Genomic DNA, 25,782 nt, shown 5'->3' with positions numbered 1-25,782 from the left:
GGATTCTCTAATGTTTTTAGTGTTTTCTATAGTTTTTTGGGTTAAAAACCCTAAAAAATCCTAAAAATTCTAGAAAATCTTAGAAAACCCTAAAATTCCCTAGAAAACCCTAAAAACCCTAACAACGATAGAAAGCCCCAAAATCCCTAAAAAAACATCCTAAAAAGCTTAAAAAACCCTAGAAAACTTGGAAAACCCTAAAATTCCCTAAAAAAACCCTAGAAAACGCTAAAAATTCTAAAAGATCCTAGAAAACCCTATAAAATTCTAGAAAACGAAAACCCCAAAAAACCGTAAAAAACGTAGAAGACCCTAAAAAACCCAAAAAACCCTAGAAAACCCTAAAAACCCTTAAAACCTTAAAAAATCGTAAAAATCCCTAGAAAACCCTAAAAAATTCTTAAAACCTTAAAAAACCTAATAAACCCTAGAAAAACGTAAAAACCCTAAAAACTCTAAAAAACTCTAGAAAATCCTAAAAACCCTAGAAAAACTTAAAAAAAAACTATAAAAGCTCTAGAAAACCCTAGGAAACCCAAAAAATCCTAGAAAATCGTAAAAAACCCTAGAAAACCCTAAGAATCATAGAAAACCCTAAAAAACCTAAAAAAAAATCCTAAAAAACCCTAAAAAATCCTAAAAACCCTAGAAAACCCTAAAAAAAATAAAAAAACCCTAAAAAACCCCAGAAAACCCTTAAAACCTTAAAAAACCCTAAAAAATGCTAAAAATCCTAAAAAATGCTAAAACCCCTAAAAAACCCTAAAAACCCTAAAAAATGCTAAAAATCATAGAAAACACTAAAAAAAACCATTAAAAAAACCTAAAAAACGCTAGAAAATTCTAAAAATCCTTAAAACCTTAGAAAACACTAAAAACCCTAGAAAACACTAAAAAACACTAAAAAAACCCAAGAAAAATCCTAAAAACCCTAGAAAACCCTAAAAATCCTTAAAACCTTAGAAAACACTAAAAACCCTAGAAACTAAAAAACACTAAAAAAACCCAAGAAAAATCTTAAAAACCCTAGAAAACCCTAAAAAACACTAAAAACCCAAAAAAACCTAAAAACCCTAAAAAACTCTTAAAACTCTAGAAAACCCTAGAAAACCCTAAAAAACCTAAAAAATCCTAGAAAATCCTAAAAAATCCTAAAAACCCTTGAAAACCCTAAAAACCCCTAAAAAACCCTGCAAATCCCTAAAAACCCTTAAAACCTTAAAAACTCTAAAAACTCTAGAAAACCATAAAAATCACTAAAAACCCTAAAAAATGCTAAAAACCCTGTAAAACCCTAAAAACCTAAAAAAACCCTAGAAAACACTAAAAATTTCTAAAATCCCTAGAAAAATCCTAAAAACCGTAGAAAATCCTAAAATTCTTAGAAAACCATAGAAAACCTTAAAAAACTCCTAAAAACCCTAAAAAACTTTAGAAAACCCTAGAAAACCCTAAAAAACTCTAAGAAACCCTACGAAACCCTAAAAACCCTTAAAAAAATTAAAAACCCCTAGAAAACCCTAAAAAATCCTAAAAACCCTAGAAACCCTAAAAACACTAAAAACTCTAAAAACCACTAGAAAACCCTAAAAAATCATAGAAAATCCTAAAAAACCCTAACAACCCTAGAAAACCCTAAAACCCCTAGAAAATTCTAACAAACCCTACAAAACCCTAAAAAACACTAAAACCCCTAGAGAATCCTAAAAATTCCTAAAAGATCCTAAAAACCCTAGAAAACCCTAAAAACCCTAGAAAACATTAAAAACTCTAGAAAACCCTAAAAACCCTGGGAAACACTAAAAACAATGAAAACGCTAAAAAAAGCATAAAATTTTTTTTAGTGTTTCTAGGGTTTTTCTAAGGTTTTCTAGGGTTTTTAGGATTTTTTAGGGTTTTATAGGGGTTTTTAGTTTATTAGGGTTTTTAGGGTTTTCTTAGGTTTTTAGAAATTTTAGGGTTTCTTAGGATTTTCTAGGATTTTTTAAGGGTTTTCCAGGGTTTTTTAGGATTCTCTAGGGTTTTTAGCATTTTCTAGGGTTTTCTAGCATTTTCTAAGTTTTTGTAGTTTTTTTAGTGTTTACTAGGGTTCTTTGGGTGTTTTAGGATTTTTTAGTGTTTTCTAGGGGTTTTAGGATTTTTTTAGGATTTTTAGTGTTTTTTATTATTTTCTTGAGTTTTTAGAGTCTTTTAGGGTTTTCTATGGTTTTTTAGGATTCTCTAATGTTTTTAGTGTTTTCTAAGGTTTTTTGGGGTTTTTTACGATTTTTCAGGGTTTTCTAGGGTTTTCTAGAGTTTTAAGAGTTTTTTAGGGTTTTCTATAGTTTTTTGGGTTAAAAACCCTAAAAATTCTAGAAAATCTTAGAAAACCCTAAAAAACCCTAAAATTCCCTAAAAAAAACCTAGAAAACGCTAAAAACCCTAGAGAATCCTAAAAATTCCTAAAAGATCCTAAAAACCCTAGAAAACCCTAAAAACCCTAACAACGATAGAAAACCCTTGAAAATCGTAAAATCTCTAAAAAAAACCCCTAAAAACCTTAAAAAACCCTAGAAAACTTAAAAAACCCTAAAATTCCCTAAAAAAAACCTAGAAAACGCTAAAAACTCTAAAAATCTTAGAAAGCCTTAAAAAACTCTAGAAAACTAAAACCCCAAAAAACTGTAAAAATCCCTAGAAAACCCTAAAAAATTCTTAAAACCTTAAAAAACCTAATAAATCCTAGAAAAACGTAAAAAATCCTAAAAACTCTAAAAAACCCTAGAAAATCTTAAAAAAAAAAATCTAAATGCTCTAGAAATCCCTAGAAAACCCCAAAAAATCCTAGAAAATCGTAAAAAACACTAGAAAACCTTAAGAATCATAGAAAACCCTAAAAAACCTAAAAAAAATCCTAAAAAACCCTAAAAACCCTAGAAAACCCTAAAAAATCCAAAAACCCCAGAAATCCCTTAAAACCTTAAAAAACCCTAAAAAACGCTAAAAATCCTAAAAAACGCTAAAACCCCTAAAAACTATAAAAACCCTAAAAAACGCTAAAAATCCTAAAAAACGCTAAAACCCCTAAAAACTATAAAAACCCTAAAAAACGCTAAAAATCATAGAAAACACTAAAAAAACCTTAAAAAACCTAAAAAATGCTAGAAAACCCTAAAAAATACTAAAATCCCTAGAAAAAACCTGAAAACCGTAGAAAATCGCAAAGAATCATAGAAAAACCTAAAAAACCTAAAAAAAATCCTAAAAACCTTAGAAAACCCTAAAAAATCCAAAAAAACCATAGAAAACACTAAAAACCCTTAAAACCTTAAAAAACCACTAGCAAACCCTAAAAAACCCTTAAAACCTTAAAAACCATAAAACCCTAGAAAACCGTAAAAAACCCTAAAAACCCTAAAAAACCTTAGAAAATCCTAAAAACCCTAGAAAACCTAAAAAACCCTAAAAAACCCTAGAAAACCCCAAAAACCCCTAGAAAACCCTAAAAAATCCTAAGAATCATAGAAAACTCTAAAAAAAACCTAAAAAAACCCTACAAAACCCTAAAAAACTCTAAAGACTCTAGAAAACCCTAGAAAACACCAAAAAACCCAAAAAACCACTAGAAAACCCTAAAAATCCTTAAAACCTTAGAAAACACTAAAAACCCTAGAAAACACTAAAAAACACTAAAAAACCCAAAAAAAATCCTAAAACCCTAGAAAACCCTAGAAAATCCTAGAAAATCCTAAAAAACCATAGAAAACCGTAAAACACAGTAAAAAACACAAAAAAACTCCTAAAACTCTAGAAAACCCTAAAAAACTCTTAAAACTCTAGAAAACCCTAGAAAACCCTGAAAAACCCTAAAAAACTCTTAAAACTCTAGAAAACCCTGAAAAACCCTAGAAAACCGTAAAAAACCACACAAAACCTTAAAAAACACTAAAAAAACCCTAAGAATCATAGAAAACCCTAAAAAACCTAAAAAATCCAAGAAAATCCTAAAAAATCCTAAAAACCCTTGAAAACACCTAAAAAACCCTGCAAATCCCTAAAAACCCTTAAAACCTTAAAAACGCTAAAAACTCTAGAAAACTGTAAAAAACTCTAAAAACCCTAAAAAAATGCTAAAAACCGTGGAAAAACCTAAAAAACCTAAAAAACCCTAGAAAACCCTAAAAATTCCTAAAATCCCTAGAAAAATCCTAAAAATCTTAGAAAACCCTAGAAAACCTTAGAAAACCCTTAAAAAAATTAAAAACCCCTAGAAAACCCTAGAAAATCCTAAAAACCCTAGAAACCCTAAAAACCCTAAAAACTCTAAAAACCCTAAAAACCTTGAAAACGCTAAAAAACCTAGAAAATTCTAACAAACCTAAAAACCCTAGAAAATTCTAACAAACCCTATAAAACCCTAAAAAACACTAAAACCCCTAGAGAATCCTAAAAACTCCTAAAAAATGCTAAAAACCCTAGAAAACCCTAAAAACCCTAGAAAACGTTAAAAAACTCTAGAAAACCCTAAAAACCCTAGAAAACCATAAAAACCTTGAAAACGCTAAAAAAAGCATAAAATTTTTTTTAGTGTTTCTAGGATTTTTCTAAGGTTTTCTAGGGTTTTTAGGATTTTTTAGGGTTTTATAGGGGTTTTTAGTTTATTAGGGTTTTTAGGGTTTTCTTGGGTTTTTAGTGTTTTTAGGATTTTTAGGGTTTCTTAGGATTTTCCAGGGTTTTTTAGGGTTTTTAAGGGTTTTCTAGGGTTTTTTAGGATTCTCTAGGGTTTTTAGCGTTTTCTAGGCTTTTTCTAGCATTTTCTAAGTTTTTGTAGTTTTTTTAGTGTTTACTAGGGTTCTTAGGGTGTTTTAGTATTTTTTTAGAATTTTCTAGGGTTTTTAGGATTTTTTAGGGTTTTTAGTGTTTTTTATGATTTTCTAGAGTTTTTAGAGTCTTTTAGGGTTTTCTATGGTTTTTTAGGATTCTCTAATGTTTTTAGTGTTTTCTAAGGTTTTTTGGGGTTTATTACGTTTTTCTAGGGTTTTTCAGGGTTTTCTAGAGTTTTAAGAGTTTTTTAGGGTTTTCTAGGGTTTTTAGGATTTTTTAGGGTTTTCTAGGGGTTTTTAGTTTTCTAGGATTTTTTAGGGATTTTTGGGTTTTTTCGCGTTTTATAGGGTTTTGTAGAGTTTTTTAGTGTTTTCTATATAGTTTTTTGTGTTAAAAACCCTAAAAAATCCTAAAAATTCTAGAAAATCTTAGAAAATCCTAAAAACCCTAACAACGATAGAAAGTCCCAAATTCCCTAAAAAGCACCCTAAACCCTAAACCAAAAACCCTAGAAAACTTAAAAAACTCTAAAATTCCCTACAAAACCCTAGAAAACGCTAAAAACCCTAAAAAAATCCTAGAAACCCCTAAAAAATTCTAGAAAACCAAAACCCCAAAAAATCGTAAAAAACGTAGAAGACCCTAAAAAACCCAAAAAACCCTAAAAATCCTAGAAAACCCTAAAAACCCTTAAAACCTTAAAAAATCGTAAAAATCCCTAGAAAACCCTAAAAAAATCTTAAAACCTTAAAAAACTTAATAAACCCTAGAAAAAAGTAAAAACCCTAAAAACTCTAAAAAACTCTAGAAAATCCTAAAAACCCTAGAAAAAGTTAAAAAAAAACTATAAAAGCTCTAGAAAACCCTAGAAAACCCCAAAAAATCCTAGAAAACCGTAAAAAACCCTAGAAAACCCTAAGAATCATAGAAAACCCTAAAAAACCTAAAAAAATCCTAAAAACCCTAAAAAATCCTAAAAACCCTAGAAAACCCTAAAAAAATAAAAAAACCCTAAAAAACTCCAGAAAACCCTTAAATCCTTAAAAAACCCTAAAAAATGCTAAAAATCCTAAAAAATGCTAAAACCCCTAAAAAACCCTAAAAACCCTAAAAAAATGCTAAAAATCATAGAAAACACTAAAATAAAACCTTAAAAAAAGCTAAAAAACGCTAGAAAATTCTAAAAATCCTTAAAACCTTAGAAAACACTAAAAACCCTAGAAAACTCTAAAAAACACTAAAAAAAACCCAAGAAAAATCCTAAAAACCCTAGAAAACCCTAAAAATCCTTAAAACCTTAGAAAACACTAAAAACCCTAGAAAATACTAAAAAACACTAAAAAAACCCAAGAAAAATCCTAAAAACCCTAGAAAACCCTAAAAAAACCCTAGAAAATCCTAAAAAATCCATAGAAAACCCTAAAAAACACTAAAAACCAAAAAAAACCTAAAAACCCTAAAAAACTCTTAAAACTCTAGAAAACCCTAGAAAACCCTGAAAAACCCCAGAAAACCTTAAAAAACACTAAAAAAACCCTAAGAATCATAGAAAACCCTAAAAAACCTAAAAAATCCTAGAAAATCCTAAAAAATCCTAAAAACCCTTGAAAACCCTAAGAACCCCTAAAAAACCCTGCAAATCCCTAAAAACCCTTAAAACCTTAAAAACTCTAAAAACTCTAGAAAACCGTAAAAAACACTAAAAACCCTAAAAAATGCTAAACACCCTGTAAAACCCTAAAAAACCTAAAAAACCCTAGAAAACCCTAAAAATTCCTAAAATCCCTTGAAAAATCCTAAAATTCGGAGAAAATCCTAAAATTCTTAGAAAACCATAGAAAACCTTAAAAAACTCCTAAAAACCCTAAAAAACTTTAGAAAACCCTAGAAAACCCTAAAAAACTCTAAGAAACCCTACGAAACCCTAAAAACACTAAAAACTCTAAAAACCACTAAAAACCCTAAAAAATCATAGAAAATCCTAAAAAACCCTAACAACCCTAGAAAACCCTAAAAACCCTAGAAAATTCTAACAAACCCTACAAAACCCTAAAAAACACTAAAACCCCTAGAGAATCCTAAAAATTCCTAAAAGATCCTAAAAACCCTAGAAAACCCTAAAAACCCTAGAAAACATTAAAAACTCTAGAAAACCCTAAAAACCCTAGGAAACACTAAAAACCATGAAAACGCTAAAAAAAGCATAAAATTTTTTTTAGTGTTTCTAGGGTTTTTCTAAGGTTTTCTAGGGTTTTTAGGATTTTATAGGGGTTTTTAGTTTATTAGGGTTTTTAGGGTTTTCTTGGGTTTTTAGTGTTTTAAAGATTTTTAGGGTTTCTTAGGATTTTCTAGGGTTTTTTAAGGGTTTTCCAGGGTTTTTTAGGATTCTCTAGGGTTTTTAGCATTTTCTAGGGTTTTCTAGCATTTTCTAAGTTTTTGTAGTTTTTTTAGTGTTTACTAGGGTTCTTTGGGTGTTTTACGATTTTTTAGAGTTTTCTAGGGATTTTAGGATTTTTTTTAGGATTTTTAGTATTTTTTATGATTTTCTTGAGTTTTTAGAGTCTTTTAGGGTTTTCTATGGTTTTTTAGGATTCTCTAATGTTTTTAGTGTTTTCTAAGGTTTTTTGGATTCTCTAGGGTTTTTCAGGGTTTTCTAGGGTTTTCTAGAGTTTTAAGAGTTTTTTAGGGTTTTCTAGGGTTTTTAGGATTTTTTAGGGTTTTCTAGGGGTTTTTAGTTTTCTAGGATTTTTTAGGGATTTTTGGGTTTTTTCGCGTTTTATAGGGGTTTTTTAGTGTTTTCTATAGTTTTTTGGGTTAAAAACCCTAAAAATTCTAGAAAATCTTAGAAAACCCTAAAAAACCCTAAAATTCCCCTAAAACCCTAACAACGATAGAAAACCCTTGAAAATCCTAAAATCTCTAAAAAAAACCCCTAAAAACCTTAAAAAACCCTAGAAAACTTAAAAAACCCTAAAATTCCTTAAAAAAACCTAGAAAACGCCAAAAACCCTAAAAAATCTTAGAAAGCCCTAAAAAACTCTAGAAAACTAAAACCCCAAAAAACCGTAAAAATCCCTAGAAACCCTAAAAAATTCTTAAAACCTTAAAAAACCTAATAAACCATAGAAAAACGTAAAAAACCCTAAAAACTCTAAAAAACCCTAGAAAATCCTAAAAACCCTAGAAAATCTTAAAAAAAACTCTAAATGCTCTAGAAATCCCAAGAAAACCCCAAAAAATCCTAGAAAATCGTAAAAAACAGTAGAAAATCCTAAGAATCATAGAAAACCCTAAAAAACCTAAAAAAATCCTAAAAAACCCTAAAAAATCCTAAAAACCCTAAAAAATCCTAAAAACCCTAGAAAATCCTAAAAAATCCAAAAACCCCAGAAAACCCTTAAAACCTTAAAAAATCCTAAAAAACGCTAAAACCCCTAAAAACTATAAAAACCCTAAAAAACGCTAAAAATCATAGAAAACACTTAAAAAAACCTTAAAAAACCTAAAAAATGCTAGAAAACCCTAAAAAATACTAAAATCCCTAGAAAAAACCTAAAAACCGTAGAAAATCGCAAAAAATCCTATAAAACCCTAGAAAATCCTAAAAAAATCCTAAGAATCATAGAAAACCCTAAAAAACCTAAAAAAAATCCTAAAAATCTTAGAAAACCCTAAAAAATCCAAAAAAACCCTAGAAAACACTAAAAACCCTTAAAAGCTTAAAAAACCCCTAGCAAACCCTAAAAAACCTTTAAAACCTTAAAAACCATAAATACCCTAGAAAACTGTAAAAAACCGTAAAAAACCCTAGAAAATCCTAAAAACCCTAAAAAACCGTAAAAAATCCTAAAAAACCCTAGAAAACCCCGAAAACCCCTAGAAAACCCTAAAAAACCCTAAGAATCATAGAAAACTCTAAAAAACCTAAAAAAACCCTACAAAACCCTAAAAAACTCTAAAAACTCTAGAAAATCCTAGAAAACACCAAAAAACCCAAAAAACCACTAGAAAACCCTAAAAATCCTTAAAACCTTAGAAAACACTAAAAACCCTAGAAAACACTAAAAAACCCTAGAAAACCCAAAAAAAATCCTAAAACCCTAGAAAACCCTAAAAAACCCTAGAAAATCCTAAAAAACCATAGAAAACCCTAAAAAACAGTAAAAACTTAAAAAAACCTAAAAACCCTAAAAAATTAAAAACCCCTAGAAAAGCCTAAAAATTCTAAAAACCCTATAAAACCCTAAAAACCTCTTAAAACTCTAGAAAACCCTAGAAAACCATAAAAAACCACACAAAACCTTAAAAAAAACTAAAAAAACCCTAAGAATCATAGAAAACCCAATCCTAAAAAATCCTAGAAAATCCTAAAAAATCCTAGAAAATCCTAAAAAACCATAGAAAACCCTAAAAAACCCTAAGAATCATAGAAAACCCAATCCTAAAAAATCCTAGAAAATCCTAAAAAATCCTAAAAACTCTTGAAAACACCTAAAAAACCCTGCAAATCCCTAAAAACCCCTTAAAACCTTAAAAACGCTAAAAACTCTAGAAAACCGTAAAAAACACTAAAAACCCTAAAAAAATGCTAAAAACCCTGGAAAACCCTAAAAAAGCTAAAAAAAACCCTAAAAACCCTAGAAAATTCCTAAAATACCTAAAAAAATCCTAAAAACCGTAGAAAACCCTAAAAATCTTAGAAAACCATAGAAAACCTTAAAAACCCCCTAAAAGCCCTAAAAAACTTTAGAAAACCCTAGAAAACAACCCTAAAAAACCCTGAAAATTCCTAAAATACCTAAAAAAATCCTAAAAACCGTAGAAAACCCTAAAAATCTTAGAAAACCATAGAAAACCTTAAAAACCCCCTAAAAGCCCTAAAAAACTTTAGAAAACCCTAGAAAACCCTAAAAAACTCTAACAAACCATACGAAACCCTAAAAACCCTTAAAAAAAATTAAAAACCCCCTAGAAAACCCTAAAAAATCCTAAAAACCCTAGAAACCCTAAAAACCCTAAAAACACTAAAAACTCTAAAAACCCTAAAAACCTTGAAAAGGCTAAAAAACCTAGAAAATTCTAACAAACCTAAAAACCCTAGAAAATTCTAACAAACCCTACAAAACCCTAAAAAACACTAAAACCCCTAGAGAATCCTAAAAACTCCTAAAAACCCTAGAAAACCCTAAAAACCATAGAAAACGTTAAAAACTCTAGAAAACCCTAAAAACCCTAGAAAACCCTAAAAACCTTGAAAACGCTAAAAAAAGCATAAAATTTTTTTTAGGGTTTCTAGGGTTTTTCTAAGGTTTTCTAGGGTTTTTAGGATTTTTTAGGGTTTTATAGGGTTTTTAGTTTATTAGGGTTTTTAGGGTTTTCTTGGGTTTTTAGTGTTTTTCGGATTTTTAGGGTTTCTTAGGATTTTCTAGGGTTTTTAAGGGTTTTCTAGGGTTTTTTACGGTTTTCTAGGGTTTTTCAGGGTTTTCTAGGGTTTTCTAGAGTTTTAAGAGTTTTTTAGGGTTTTCTAGGGTTTTTAGGATTTTTTAGGATTTTCTAGGGGTTTTTAGTTTTCTAGGATTTTTTAGGGATTTTTGGGTTTTTTCACGTTTTATAGGGTTTTGTAGAGTTTTTTAGTGTTTTCTATAGTTTTTTGGGTTAAAAACCCTAAAAAATCCTAAAAATTCTAGAAAATCTTAGAAAATCTTAAAAAACCCTAAAATTCCCTAGAAAACCCTAAAAACCCTAACAACGATAGAAAGCCCCAAAATCCCTAAAAAAACACCCTAAAAAGCTTAAAAAACCCTAGAAAACTAAAAAAACCCTAAAATTCCCTAAAAAAAACCCTAGAAAACGCTAAAAACCCTAAAAGATCCTAGAAAACCCTAAAAAATTCTAGAAAACTAAAACCCCAAAAAACCGTAAAAAACGTAGAAGACCCTAAAAAACCCAAAAAACCCTAAAAATCCTAGAAAACCCTAAAAACCCTTAAAACCTTAAAAAATCGTAAAAATCCCTAGAAAACCCTAAAAAATTCTTAAAACCTTAAAAAACCTAATAAACCCTAGAAAAACGTAAAAATCCTAAAAACTCTAAAAAACTCTAGAAAATCCTAAAAACCCTAGAAAAACTTTAAAAAAAACTATAAAAGCTCTAGAAAACCCAAAAAATCCTAGAAAATCGTAAAAAACCCTAGAAAACCCTAAGAATCGTAGAAAATCCTAAAAAACCTAAAAAAATCCTAAAAAACCCTAAAAAATCCTAAAAACCCTAGAAAACCCTAAAAAAATAAAAAAACCCTAAAAAACCTAAAAGACCCTAAAAAACGCTAAAAATCCTAAAAAATGCTAAAACCCCTAAAAAATCCTAAAAACCCTAAAAAATGCTAAAAATCATAGAAAACACAAAAAAAACCATTAAAAAAACCTAAAAAACGCTAGAAAATTCTAAAAATCCTTAAAACCTTAGAAAACACTAAAAACCCTAGAAAACTCTAAAAAACACTAAAAAAACCCAAGAAAAATCCTAAATACCCTAGAAAATCCTAAAAATCCTTAAAACCTTAGAAAACACTAAAAACTCTAGAAAACACTAAAAAACACCAAAAAAACCCAAGAAAAATCCTAAAAACCCTAGAACACCCTAAAAAACCCTAGAAAATCCTAGAAAATCCTAAAAAAACCATAGCAAACCCTAAAAACCCAAAAAAACCTAAAAACCATAAAAAACCTAAAAACCCTAAAAAACTCTTAAAACTCTAGAAAACCCTAGAAAACCCTGAAAAACCCCACAAAACCTTAAAAAACACTAAGAATCATAGAAAACCCTAAAAAACCTAAAAAATCCTAGAAAATCCTAAAAACCCCTAAAAAATCCTGCAAATCCCTAAAAACCCTTAAAACCTTAAAAACTCTAAAAACTCTAGAAAACCGTAAAAAACACTAAAAACCCTAAAAAATGCTAAAAACCCTGTAAAACCCTAAAAAACCCTAGAAAACACTAAAAATTTCTAAAATCCCTAGAAAAATCCTAAAAACCGTAGAAAATCCTAAATTTCTTAGAAAACCATAGAAAACCTTAAAAAACTCCTAAAAACCCTAAAAAACTTTAGAAAACTCAAGAAAATCCTAAAAAACTCTAAGAAACCCTACGAAACCCTAAAAGCCCTTAAAAAATTAAAAACCCCTAGAAAACCCTAAAAAATCCCTAGAAACCCTAAAAACAATAAAAACGACTAGAAAACCCTAAAAAATCATAGAAAATCCTAAAAAACCCTAACAACCCTAGAAAACCCTAAAAACCCTAGAAAATTCTAACAAACCCTACAAAACCCTAAAAAACACTAAACCCCCTAGAGAATCCTAAAAATTCCTAAAAGATCCTAAAAACCCTAGAAAACCCTAAAAACCCTAGAAAACATTAAAAACTCTAGAAAACCCTAAAAACCCTAGGAAACACTAAAAACCATGAAAACGCTAAAAAAAGCATAAAATTTTTTTTAGTGTTTCTAGGGTTTTTCTAAGGTTTTCTAGGGTTTTTAGGATTTTTTAGGGTTTTATAGGGGTTTTTAGTTTATTAGGGTTTTTAGGGTTTTCTTGGGTTTTTAGGATTTTTAGGGTTTCTTAGGATTTTCTAGGGTTTTCTAAGGGTTTTCCAGGGTTTTTTAGGATTCTCTAGGGTTTTCAGCATTTTCTAGGGTTTTCTAGCATTTTCTAAGTTTTTGTAGTTTTTTTAGTGTTTACTAGGGTTCTTTCGGTGTTTTAGGATTTTTTAGTGTTTTCTAGGGGTTTTAGTATTTTTTTTAGGATTTTTAGTGTTTTTTATTATTTTCTTGAGTTTTTAGAGTCTTTTAGGGTTTTCTATGGTTTTTTAGGATTCTCTAATGTTTTTAGTGTTTTCTAAGGTTTTTTGCGGTTTTTTACGGTTTTTCAGGGTTTTCTAGGGTTTTCTAGAGTTTTAAGAGTTTTTTAGGGTTTTCTATAGTTTTTTGCGTTAAAAACCCTAAAAATTCTAGAAAATCTTAGAAAACCCTAAAAAACCCTAAAATTCCCTAGAAAACCCTAAAAACCCTAACAACGATAGAAAACCCTTGAAAATCGTAAAATCTCTAAAAAAACCCCTAAAAACCTTAAAAAATCCTAGAAAACTTAAAAAACCCTAAAATTCCCTAAAAAAAACCTAGAAAACGCTAAAAACTCTAAAAAATTCTTAAAACCTTAAAAAACCTAATAAACCCTAGAAAAACGTAAAAAACCCTAAAAACTCTAAAAAACCCTAGAAAATCCTAAAAACCCAAGAAAACCTTAAAAAAAAAATCTAAATGCTCTAGAAATCCCTAGAAAACCCCAAAAAATCCTAGAAAATCGTAAAAAACAGTAGAAAATCCTAAGAATCATAAAAACAGTAAAAAACACAAAAAAAATCCTAAAAACCCTAGAAAATCCTAAAAAATCCAAAAACCCCAGAAAACCCTTAAAACCTTAAAAAATGCTAAAATTCCTAAAAAACGCTAAAACCCCTAAAAACTATAAAAACCCTAAAAAACGCTAAAAATCATAGAAAACACTTAAAAAAACCTTAAAAAACCTAAAAAATGCTAGAAAACCCTAAAAAAAACTAAAATCCCTAGAAAAACCCTAAAAACCATAGAAAATCGCAAAAAATACTATAAAACCCTAGAAAACCCTAATAAAATCCTAAGTATCATAGAAAACCCTAAAAAACCTAAAAAAAAATCCTAAAAATCTTAGAAAACCCTAAAAAATCCAAAAAAAACCCTAGAAAACACTAAAAACCCTTAAAAGCTTAAAAAACCCCTAGCAAACCCTAAAAAACCTTTAAAACCTTAAAAACCATAAATACCCTAGAAAACCGTAAAAAACCCTAAAAAACCCTAGAAAATCCTAAAAACCCTTGAAAACCGTAAAAAACCCTAAAAAACCCTAGAAAACCCCGAAAACGCCTAGAAAACCCTAAAAAACCCTAAGAATCATAGAAAACTCTAAAAAACCTAAAAAAACCCTACAAAACCCTAAAAAACTCTAAAAACTCTAGAAAATCCTAGAAAACACCAAAAAACCCAAAAAACCACTAGAAAATCCTAAAAATCCTTAACCTTAGAAAACACTAAAAAACCCTAGAAAACCCAAAAAAAAAATCCTAAAAAACCCTAGAAAACCCAAAAAAAATCCTAAAACCCTAGAAAACCCTAAAAAACCCTAGAAAATCCTAGAAAATCCTAAAAAACCATAGAAAACCCTAAAAAACAGTAAAAACTCAAAAAAACCTAAAAACCCTAAAAAATTAAAAACCCCTAGAAAAGCCTAAAAATTCTAAAAACCCTAGAAAACCCTAAAAAACTCTTAAAACTCTAGAAAACCCTAGAAAACCGTAAAAAACCACACAAAACCTTAAAAAAAACTAAAAAAACCCTAAGAATCATAGAAAACCCAATCCTAAAAAATCCTAAAAAATCCTAAAAACCCTTGAAAACACCTAAAAAACCCTGCAAATCCCTAAAAACCCCTTAAAACCTTAAAATCGCTAAAAACTCTAGAAAACCGTAAAAAACATTAAAAACCCTAAAAAAATGCTAAAAACCCTGGAAAACCCTAAAAAAGCTAAAAAACCCTAAAAAACCCTGAAAATTCCTAAAATACCTAAAAAAATCCTAAAAACCGTAGAAAACCCTAAAAATCTTAGAAAACCATAGAAAAACTTAAAAACCCCCTAAAAGCCCTAAAAAACTTTAGAAAACCCTAGAAAACCCTAAAAAACTCTAAGAAACCATACGAAACCCTAAAAACCTTTAAAAAAATTAAAAACCCCTAGAAAACCCTAAAAAATCCTAAAAACCCTAGAAACCCTAAAAACCTTAAAAACACTAAAAACTCTAAAAACCCTAAAAACCTTGAAAACGCTAAAAAACCTAGAAAATTCTAACAAACCTAAAAACCCTAGAAAATTCTAACAAACCCTACAAAACCCTAAAAAACACTAAAACCCCTAGAGAATCCTAAAAACTCCTAAAAAATCCTAAAAACCCTAGAAAATCCTAAAAACCATAGAAAACGTTAAAAACTCTACAAAACCCTAAAAACCCTAGAAAACCCTAAAAATCTTGAAAACGCTAAAAAAAGCATAAAATTTTTTTAGGGTTTCTAGGGTTTTTCTAAGGTTTTCTAGGGTTTTTAGGATTTTTTAGGGTTTTATAGGGGTTTTTAGTTTATTAGGGTTTTTAGGGTTTTCTTGGGTTTTTAGTGTTTTTAGGATTTTTAAGGTTTCTTAGGATTTTCTAGGGTTTTTTAAGGGTTTTCTAGGGTTTTTTACGGTTTTCTAGGGTTTTTCAGGGTTTTCTAGAGTTTTAAGAGTTTTTTAGGGTTTTCTAGGGTTTTTAGGATTTTTAGGGTTTTCTAGGGGTTTTTAGTTTTCTAGGATTTTTTAGGGATTTTTGGGTTTTTTCGCGTTTTATAGGGTTTTGTAGAGTTTTTTAGTGTTTTCTATAGTTTTTTTTCCTAAAAATTCTAGAAAATCTTAGAAAATCCTAAAAACCCTAAAAGTCCCAAAATCCCTAAAAAAACACCCTAAAAAGCTTAAAAAACCCTAAAAAACTTAAAAAACCCTAAAATTCCCTAAAAAAATTCTAGAAAACGCTAAAAACCCTAAAAAATCCTAGAAAACCCTAAAAAATTCTAGAAAACCAAAACCCCAAAAAACTGTAAAAAACGTAGAAGACCCTAAAAAACCCAAAAAACCCTAAAAATCCTAGAAAACCCTAAAAACCCTAAAAACCTTAAAAAATCGTAAAAATCCCTAGAAAACCCAAAAAAATTCTTAAAACCTTAAAAAACCTAATAAACCCTAGAAAAACGTAAAAACCCTAAAAACTCTAAAAAACTCTAGAAAATCCTAAATCCCTAGAAAAACTAAAAAAAAAACTAAAAAAGCTCTAGAAAACCCCAAAAAATCCTAGAAAACCGTAAAAAACCCTCGAAAACCCTAAGAATCATAGAAAACCCTAAAATACCTAAAAAAATCCTAAAAAATCCTAAAAACCTTAGAAAACCCTAAAAAAATAAAAAAACCCTAAAAAACCCCAGAAAACCCTTAAAACCTTAAAAAACCCTAAAAAACGCTAAAAATCCTAAAAAATGCTAGAACCCCTAAAAAACCCTAAAAACCCTAAAAAAATGCTAAAAATCATAGAAAACACTAAAATAAAACCTTAAAAAAAGCTAAAAAACGCTAGAAAATTCTAAAAATCCTTAAAACCTTAGAAAACACTAAAAACCCTAGAAAACTCTAAAAAACACTAAAAAACAACCAAGAAAAATCCTAAAAACCCTAGAAAACCCTAAAAATCCTTAAAACCTTAGAAAACACTAAAAACCCTAGAAAATACTAAAATACACTAAAAAAAACCCAAGAAAAATCCTAAAAACCCTAGAAAACCCTAAAAAACCCTAGAAAATCCTAGAAAATCCTAAAAAAACCATAGAAAACCCTAAAAAACACTAAAAACCAAAAAAAACCTAAAAACCCTAAAAAACCTAAAAACCCTAAAAAACTGTTAAAACTCTAGAAAACCGTAGAAAACCCTGAAAAACCCCACAAAACCTTAAAAAACACTAAAAAAACCCTAAGAATCATAGAAAACCCTAAAAAACCTAAAAAATCCTAGAAAATCCTAAAAAATCCTAAAAACCCTTGAAAACCCTAAGAACCCCTAAAAAACCCTGCAAATCCCTAAAAACCCTTAAAACCTTAAAAACTCTAAAAACTCTAGAAAACCGTAAAAAACACTAAAAACCCTAAAAAATGCTAAAAACCCTGTAAAACCCTAAAAAACCTAAAAAACCCTAGAAAACCCTAAAAATTCCTAAAATCCCTAGAAAAATCCCAAAAATCGTAGAAAATCCTAAAATTCTTAGAAAACCATAGAAAACCTTAAAAAACTCCTAAAAACCCTAAAAAACTTTAGAAAACCCTAGAAAACCCTAAAAAACTCTAAGAAACCCTACGAAACCCTAAAAACAGTAAAAACTCTAAAAACCACTAGAAAACCCTAAAAAATCATAGAAAATCCTAAAAAACCCTAACAACCCTAAAAACCCTAAAAAACCTAGAAAATTCTAACAAACCCTACAAAACCCTAAAAAACACTAAAACCCCTAGAGAATCCTAAAAATTCCTAAAAGATCCTAAAAACCCTAGAAAACCCTAAAAACCCTAGAAAACATTAAAAACTCTAGAAAACCCTAAAAACCCTAGGAAACACTAAAAACCATGAAAACGCTAAAAAAAGCATAAAATTTTTTTTAGTGTTTCTAGGGTTTTTTCTAAGGTTTTCTAGGGTTTTTAGGATTTTTTTTCTAAGATTTTTAGGGTTTCTTAGGATTTCCTAGGGTTTTTTAAAGGTTTTTCAGGGTTTTTTAGGATTCTCTAGGGTTTTTAGCATTTTCTAGGGTTTTCTAGCATTTTCTAAGTTTTTGTTGTTTTTTTAGTGTTTACTAGGGTTCTTTGGGTGTTTTACGATTTTTTAGTGTTTTCTAGGGGTTTTAGGATTTTTTTTAGGTTTTATGATTTTCTTGAGTTTTTAGAGTCTTTTAGGGTTTTCTATGGTTTTTTAGGATTCTAAAAAACCCTAGAAAATCCTAAAAACCCTAGAAAATCTTAAAAAAAAACTCTAAATGCTCTAGAAATCCCAAGAAAACCCCAAAAAATCCTAGAAAATCGTAAAAAACAGTAGAAAATCCTAAGAATCATAGAAAACCCTAAAAAACCTAAAAAAATCCTAAAAAACACTAAAAAATCCTAAAAACCCTAGAAAACCCTAAAAAATTCAAAAACCCCAGAAAACCCTTAAAACCTTAAAAAATGCTAAAAATCCTAAAAAACGCAAAAACCCCTAAAAACTATAAAAACCCTAAAAACGCTAAAAATCATAGAAAACACTAAAAAAAACCTTAAAAAACCTAAAAAATGCTAGAAAACCCTAAAAAATACTAAAATCTCTAGAAAAAACCTAAAACCGTAGAAAATCGCAAAAAATCCTATAAAACCCTAGAAAAGCCTAAAAAAATCCTAAGAATCATAGAAAACCCTAAAAAACCTAAAAAAAATCCTAAAAACCCTAAAAAATCCAAAAAAACCCTAGAAAACACTAAAAGCCCTTAAAAGCTTAAAAAACCCCTAGCAAACCCTAAAAACCTTTAAAACCTTAAAAACCATAAATACCCTAGAAAACCGTAAAAAACCCTAAAAACCCTAAAAAACCCTAGGAAATCCTAAAAAACCCTAGAAAACCCCGAAAACCCCTAGAAAACCCTAAAAAACCCTAAGAATCATAGAAAACTCTAAAAAACCTAAAAAAATCCTACAAAACCCTAAAAAACTCTAAAAACTCTAGAAAATCCTAGAAAACACCAAAAAACCCAAAAAATCACTAGAAAACCCTAAATATCCTTAAAACCTTAGAAAACACTAAAAACACTAAAAACCACTAAAAAACCCTAGAAAACCTTAAAACCTTAGAAAACACTAAAAACCCTAGAAAACACTAAAAAACCCTAGAAAACCCAAAAAAAATCCTAAAACCCTAGAAAACCCTAAAAAATCCTAGAAAATCCTAGAAAATCCTAAAAAACCATAGAAAACCCTAAAAAACAGTAAAAACTCAAAAAAACCTAAAAACCCTAGAAAATTCTAACAAACCTAAAAACCCTAGAAAATTCTAACAAACCTAAAAACCCTAGAAAATTCTAACAAACCTAAAAACCCTAGAAAATTCTAACAAACCTAAAAACCCTAGAAAATTCTAACAAACCTAAAAACCCTAGAAAATTCTAACAAACCTAAAAACCCTAGAAAATTCTAACAAACCTAAAAACCCTAGAAAATTCTAACAAACCTAAAAACCCTAGAAAATTCTAACAAACCTAAAAACCCTAGAAAATTCTAACAAACCTAAAAACCCTAGAAAATTCTAACAAACCTAAAAACCCTAGAAAATTCTAACAAACCTAAAAACCCTAGAAAATTCTAACAAACCTAAAAACCCTAGAAAATTCTAACAAACCTAAAAACCCTAGAAAATTCTAACAAACCTAAAAACCCTAGAAAATTCTAACAAACCTAAAAACCCTAGAAAATTCTAACAAACCTAAAAACCCTAGAAAATTCTAACAAACCTAAAAACCCTAGAAAATCCTAAAGTTTTTTAGTGTTTTCTAGGGTTTTTCAGGGTTTTCTAGGGTTTTCTAGAGTTTTTGAGGGTTTTCTAGGGTTTTTAGGATTTTTAGGGTTTTCTAGGGGTTTTTAGTTTTCTAGGATTTTTTAGGGATTTTTGGGTTTTTTCGCGTTTTATAGGGTTTGTAGAGTTTTTTAGTGTTTTCTATAGTTTTTTGGGTTAAAAACCCTAAAAAATCCTAAAAATTCTAGAAAATCTTAGAAAATCCTAAAAAACCCTAAAATTCCCTAGAAAACCCTAAAAATCCTAACAACGATAGAAAGCCCCAAAATCCCTAAAAAACACCCTAAAAAGCTTAAAAAACCCTAGAAAACTTAAAAAACCCTAAAATTCCCTAAAAAAAACCCTAGAAAACGCTAAAAACCCTAAAAAATCCTAGAAAACCCTAAAAACCCTTAAAACCTTAAAAAACCCTAGAAAACTTAAAAAACCCTAAAATTCCCTAAAAAAAACCCTAGAAAACGCTAAAAACCCTAAAAAATCCTAGAAAACCCTAAAAAATTCTAGAAAACCAAAACCCCAAAAAACCGTAAAAAACGTAGAAGACCTTAAAAATCCTAGAAAACCCTAAAAACCCTTAAAACCTTAAAAAATCGTAAAAATCCCTAGAAAACCCTAAAAATTCTTAAAACTTTAAAAAACCTAATAAACCCTAGAAAAACGTAAAAACCCTAAAAACTCTAAAAAACTCTAGAAAATCCTAAAAGCCCTAGAAAAACTTAAAAAAAACTATAAAGGCTCTAGAAAACCTAAAAAATCCTAGAAAATCGTAAAAAACCCTATAAAACCCTAAGAATCATAGAAAACCCTAAAAAATCTAAAAAAATCCTAAAAAACCCTAAAAAATCCTAAAAACCCTAAAAAAAAATAAAAAAACCCTAAAAAACCCCAAAAAACCCTTAAAACCTTAAAAAAACCTAAAAAACGCTAAAAATCCTAAAAAATGCTAAAACTCCTAAAAAACCCTAAAAACCCTAAAAAATTCTAAAAATCATAGAAAACACTAAGAAAACCATTAAAAAAACCTAAAAAACGCTAGAAAATTCTAAAAATCCTTAAAACCTTAGAAAACACTAAAAACCCTAGAAAACACTAAAAAACACTAAAAAAACCCAAGAAAAATCCTAAAAACCCTAGAAAATCCTAAAAATCCTTAAAACCTTAGAAAACACTAAAAACCCTAGAAAACACTAAAAAACACCAAAAAAACCCAAGAAAAATCCTAAAAACCCTAGAAAACCCTAAAAAATCCTAGAAAATCCCAGAAAATCCTAAAAAAACCATAGAAAACCCTAAAAAACACTAAAAACCCAAAAAAGCCTAAAAACCCTAAAAAACTCTTATAACTCTAGAAAACCCTAAAAAACTCTAAAAACTCTAACAAACCCTAGAAAACACCAAAAAACCCAAAAAACCACTAGAAAAACCCTAAAAATTCTTAAAACCTTAGAAAACACTAAAAACCCTAGAAAACACTAAAAAACACTAAAAAAACCAAAGAAAAATCCTAAAAACCCTAGAAAACCCTAAAAACCCTAGGAAACACTAAAATCCATGAAAACGCTAAAAAAAGCATAAAATTTTTTTTAGTGTTTCTAGGGTTTTTCTAAGGTTTTCTAGGATTTTTAGGATTTTTTAGGGTTTTATAGGGGTTTTTAGTTTATTAGGGTTTTTAGGGTTTTCTTGGGTTTTTAGTGTTTTTAGGATTTTTAGGGTTTCTTAGGATTTTCTAGGGTTTTTTAAGGGTTTTCCAGGGGTTTTTAGGATTCTCTAGGGTTTTTAGCATTTTCTAGGGTTTTCTAGCATTTTCTAAGTTTTTGTAGTTTTTTTAGTGTTTACTAGGGTTCTTTGGGTGTTTTAGGATTTTTTAGTATTTTCTAGGGGTTTTAGGATTTTTTTAGGATTTTTAGTGTTTTTTCTGATTTTCTTGAGTTTTTAGAGTCTTTTAGGGTTTTCTATGGTTTTTTAGGATTCTCTAATGTTTTTAGTGTTTTCTAAGGTTTTTTGGGGTTTTTTACGGTTTTTCAGGGTTTTCTAGGGTTTTCTAGAGTTTTAAGAGTTTTTTAGGGTTTTCATGGGTTTTTAGGATTTTTTAGGGTTTTCTAGGGGTTTTTAGTTTTCTAGGATTTTTTAGGGATTTTTGGGTTTTTTCGCGTTTTATAGGGGTTTTGTAGAGTTTTTTAGTGTTTTCTATAGTTTTTTGGGTTAAAACCCTAAAAATTCTAGAAAATCTTAGAAAACCCTAAAAAACCCTAAAATTCCCTAGAAAACCCTAAAAACCCTAACAACGATAGAAAACCCTTGAAAATCCTAAAATCTCTAAAAAAAACCCCTAAAAACCTTAAACAACTTTAGAAAACTTAAAAAACCCTAAAATTCCCTAAAAAAAAACCTAGAAAACGCTAAAAACCCTAAAAAATCTTAGAAAGCCCTAAAAAACTCTAGAAAACTAAAACCCCAAAAAACCGTAAAAATCCCTAGAAAACCCTAAAAACCCTAGAAAATCCTAGAAAATCCTAAAAATCCTTAAAACCTTAGAAAACACTAAAAACCCTAGAAAATCCTAGAAAATCCTAAAAACCCTAGAAAACCCTAAAAAATTCTTAAAACCTTAAAAAACCTAATAAACCCTAGAAAAACGTAAAAAACCCTAAAAACTCTAAAAAACCCTAGAAAATCCTAAAAACCCTAGAAAACCCTAAAAAATTCTTAAAACCTTAAAAAACCTAATAAACCCTAGAAAAACGTAAAAAACCCTAAAAACTCTAAAAAACCCTAGAAAATCCTAAAAACCCTAGAAAACCTTAAAAAAAACTCTAAATGCTCTAGAAATCCCTAGAAAACCCCAAAAAATCCTAGAAAATTGTAAAAAACACTAGAAAACCCTAAGAATCATAGAAAACCCTAAAAAACCTAAAAAAAATCCTAAAAAACCCTAAAAACCCTAGAAAACCCTAAAAAATCCAAAAACCCCAGAAAACCCTTAAAACCTTAAAAAACTCTAAAAAACGCTAAAAATCCTAAAAAACGCTAAAACCCCTAAACTATAAAAACCCTAAAAAACGCTAAAAATCATAGAAAACACTAAAAAAACCTTAAAAAACCTAAAAAATGCCAGAAAACCCTAAAAATACTAAAATCCCTAGAAAAAACCTAAAAACCGTAGAAAATCGCAAAGAATCATAGAAAACCCTAAAAAACCTAAAAAAAATCCTAAAAACCTTAGAAAACCCTAAAAAATACTAAAATCCCTAGAAAAAACCTAAAAACCGTAGAAAATCGCAAAGAATCATAGAAAACCCTAAAAAACCTAAAAAAAATCCTAAAAACCTTAGAAAACCCTAAAAAATCCAAAAAAAACCCTAGAAAACACTAAAAACCCTTAAAACCTTAAAAAACCCCTAGCAAACCCTAAAAAACCCTTAAAACCTTAAAAACCATAAAACCCTAGAAAACCGTGAAAAACCCTAAAAACCCTAAAAAACCTTAGAAAATCCTAAAAACCCTAGAAAACCTAAAAAAACCCTAAAAAACCCTAGAAAATCCCAAAAACCCCTAGAAAACCCTAAAAAATCCTAAGAATCATAGAAAACTCTAAAAAAACCCTAAAAAAACCCTACAAACCCCTAAAAAACTCTAAAAACTCTAGAAAACCCTAGAAAACACCAAAAAACCCAAAAAACCCTAGAAAATCCTTAAAACCTTAGAAAACACTAAAAAACACTAAAAACCCCAAAAAAATCCTAAAACCCTAGAAAACCCTAAAAAACCCTAGAAAATCCTAGAAAATCCTAAAAAATCATAGAAAACCGTAAAAAACAGTAAAAAACACAAAAAAACCTAAAAACCCTAAAAAATTAAAAACCCCTAGAAAAGGCTAAAAATCCTAAAAACCCTAGAAAACCCTAAAAAACTCTTAAAACTCTAGAAAACCCTAGAAAACCCTGAAAAACCCTAGAAAACCGTAAAAAACCACACAAAACCTTAAAAAACACTAAAAAAACCCTAACAAATACTAAAATCCCTAGAAAAAACCTAAAACCGTAGAAAATCGCAAAAAATGCTATAAAACACTAGAAAACCCTAAAAAAATCCTAAGAATCATAGAAAACCCTAAAAAACCTAAAAAAAATCCTAAAAACCTTAGAAAACTCTAAAAAATCCAAAAAAACCCTAGAAAACACTAAAAGCCCTTAAAAGCTTAAAAAACCCCTAGCAAACCCTAAAAACCTTTAAAACCTTAAAAACCATAAATACCCTAGAAAACCGTAAAAAACCCTAAAAACCCTAAAAAACCCTAGGAAATACTAAAAAACCCTAGAAAACCCCGAAAACCCCTAGAAAACCCTAAAAAACCCTAAGAATCATAGAAAACTCTAAAAAACCTAAAAAAAACCCTACAAAACCCTAAAAAACTCTAAAAACTCTAGAAAATCCTAGAAAACACCAAAAAACCCAAAAAATCACTAGAAAACCCTAAATATCCTTAAAACCTTAGAAAACACTAAAAACCCTAGAAAACACTAAAAAACCCTAGAAAACCCAAAAAAATCCAAAAACCCTAGAAAACCCTAAAAAATCCTAGAAAATCCTAAAAAACCATAGAAAACCCTAAAAAACAGTAAAAACTCAAAAAAACCTAAAATCCCTAAAAAATTAAAAACCCCTAGAAAAGCCTAAAAATTCTAAAAACCCTAGAAAACCCTAAAAAACTCTTAAAACTCTAGAAAACCCTAGAAAACCATAAAAAACCACACAAAACCTTAAAAAACACTAAAAAAACCCTAAGAATCATAGAAAACCCAATCCTAAAAAATCATAGAAAATCCTAAAAATCCTAAAAACCCTTGAAAACACCTAAAAAACCCTGCAAATCCCTTAAAACCTTAAAAACGCTAAAAACTCTAGAAAACCGTAAAAAACACTAAAAACCCTAAAAAAATGCTAAAAACCCTGGAAAACCCTAAAAAAGCTAAAAAACCCTAAAAAACCCTGAAAATTCCTAAAATACCTAAAAAAATCCTAAAAACCGTAGAAAACCCTAAAAATCTTAGAAAACCATAGAAAACCTTAAAAACCCCCTAAAAGCCCTAAAAAACTTTAGAAAACCCTAGAAAACCCTAAAAAACTCTAAGAAACCATATGAAACCCTAAAAACCCTTAAAAAAAATTAAAAACCCCTAGAAAACCCTAAAAAATCCTAAAAACCCTAGAAACCCTAAAAACCCTAAAAACACTAAAAACTCTAAAAACCCTAAAAACCTTGAAAACGCTAAAAAACCTAGAAAATTCTAACAAACCCTACAAAACCCTAAAAAACACTAAAACCCCTAGAGAATCCTAAAAACTCCTAAAAAATCCTAAAAACCCTAGAAAACCCTAAAAACCATAGAAAACGTTAAAAACTCTACAAAACCCTAAAAACCCTAGAAAACCCTAAAAACCTTGAAAACGCTAAAAAAAGCATAAAATTTTTTTTAGGGTTTCTAGGGTTTTTCTAAGGTTTTCTAAGGTTTTTAGGATTTTTTAGGGTTTTATAGGGGTTTTTAGTTTATTAGGGTTTTTAGGGTTTTCTTGGGTTTTTAGTGGTTTTAGGATTTTTAGGGTTTCTTAGGATTTTCTAGGGTTTTTTAAGGGTTTTCTAGGGTTTTTTACGGTTTTCTAGGGTTTTTCAGGGTTTTCTAGGGTTTTCTAGAGTTTTTGAGGGTTTTCTAGGGTTTTTTACGGTTTTCTAGGGTTTTTCAGGGTTTTCTAGGGTTTTCTAGAGTTTTTGAGGGTTTTCTAGGGTTTTTAGGATTTTTTAGGGTTTTCTAGGGGTTTTTTTTTTTCTAGGATTTTTTAGGGATTTTTGGGTTTTTTTGCGTTTTATAGGGTTTTGTAGAGTTTTTTAGTGTTTTCTATAGTTTTTTGGGTTAAAAACCCTAAAAAATCCTAAAAGTTCTAGAAAATCTTAGAAAATCCTAAAAAACCCTAAAATTTCCTAGAAAACCCTAAAAACCCTAACAACGATAGAAAGCCCCAAAATCCCTAAAAAAACACCCTAAAAAGCTTAAAAAACCCTAGAAAACTTAAAAAACCCTAAAATTCCCTAAAAAAACCTTAGAAAACGCTAAAAACCCTAAAAAATCCTAGAAAACCCTAAAAAATTCTAGAAAACCAAAACCCCAAAAAACCGTAAAAAACGTAGAAGACCTTAAAAATCCTAGAAAACCCTAAAAACCCTTAAAACCTTAAAAAATCGTAAAAATCCCTAGAAAACCCTAAAAATTCTTAAAACCTTAAAAAATCGTAAAAATCCCTAGAAAACCCTAAAAACCCTTAAAACCTTAAAAAATCGTAAAAATCCCTAGAAAACCCTAAAAATTCTTAAAACCTTAAATAACCTAATAAACCCTAGAAAAACGTAAAAACCCTAAAAACTCTAAAAAACTCTAGAAAATCCTAAAAACCCTAGAAAAACTTAAAAAAAACTATAAAAGCTCTAGAAAACCTAAAAAATCCTAGAAAATCGTAAAAAACCCTAGAAAACCCTAAGAATCATAGAAAACCCTAAAAAATCTAAAAAAAATCCTAAAAAACACTAAAAAAATCCTAAAAACCCTAGAAAAACTTAAAAAAAACTATAAAAGCTCTAGAAAACCTAAAAAATCCTAGAAAACCCTAAGAATAATAGAAAACCCTAAAAAATCTAAAAAAAAATCCTAAAAAACCCTAAAAAATCCTAAAAACCCTAG

The sequence above is a fragment of the Arachis ipaensis genome, chromosome B06, assembly GCF_000816755.2.
Source record: "Arachis ipaensis cultivar K30076 chromosome B06, Araip1.1, whole genome shotgun sequence".
Classification (NCBI taxonomy): domain Eukaryota; kingdom Viridiplantae; phylum Streptophyta; class Magnoliopsida; order Fabales; family Fabaceae; genus Arachis; species Arachis ipaensis.
The sequence above is the reverse complement of the archived record's forward strand: the minus strand, read 5'-3'. Positions refer to the sequence as shown.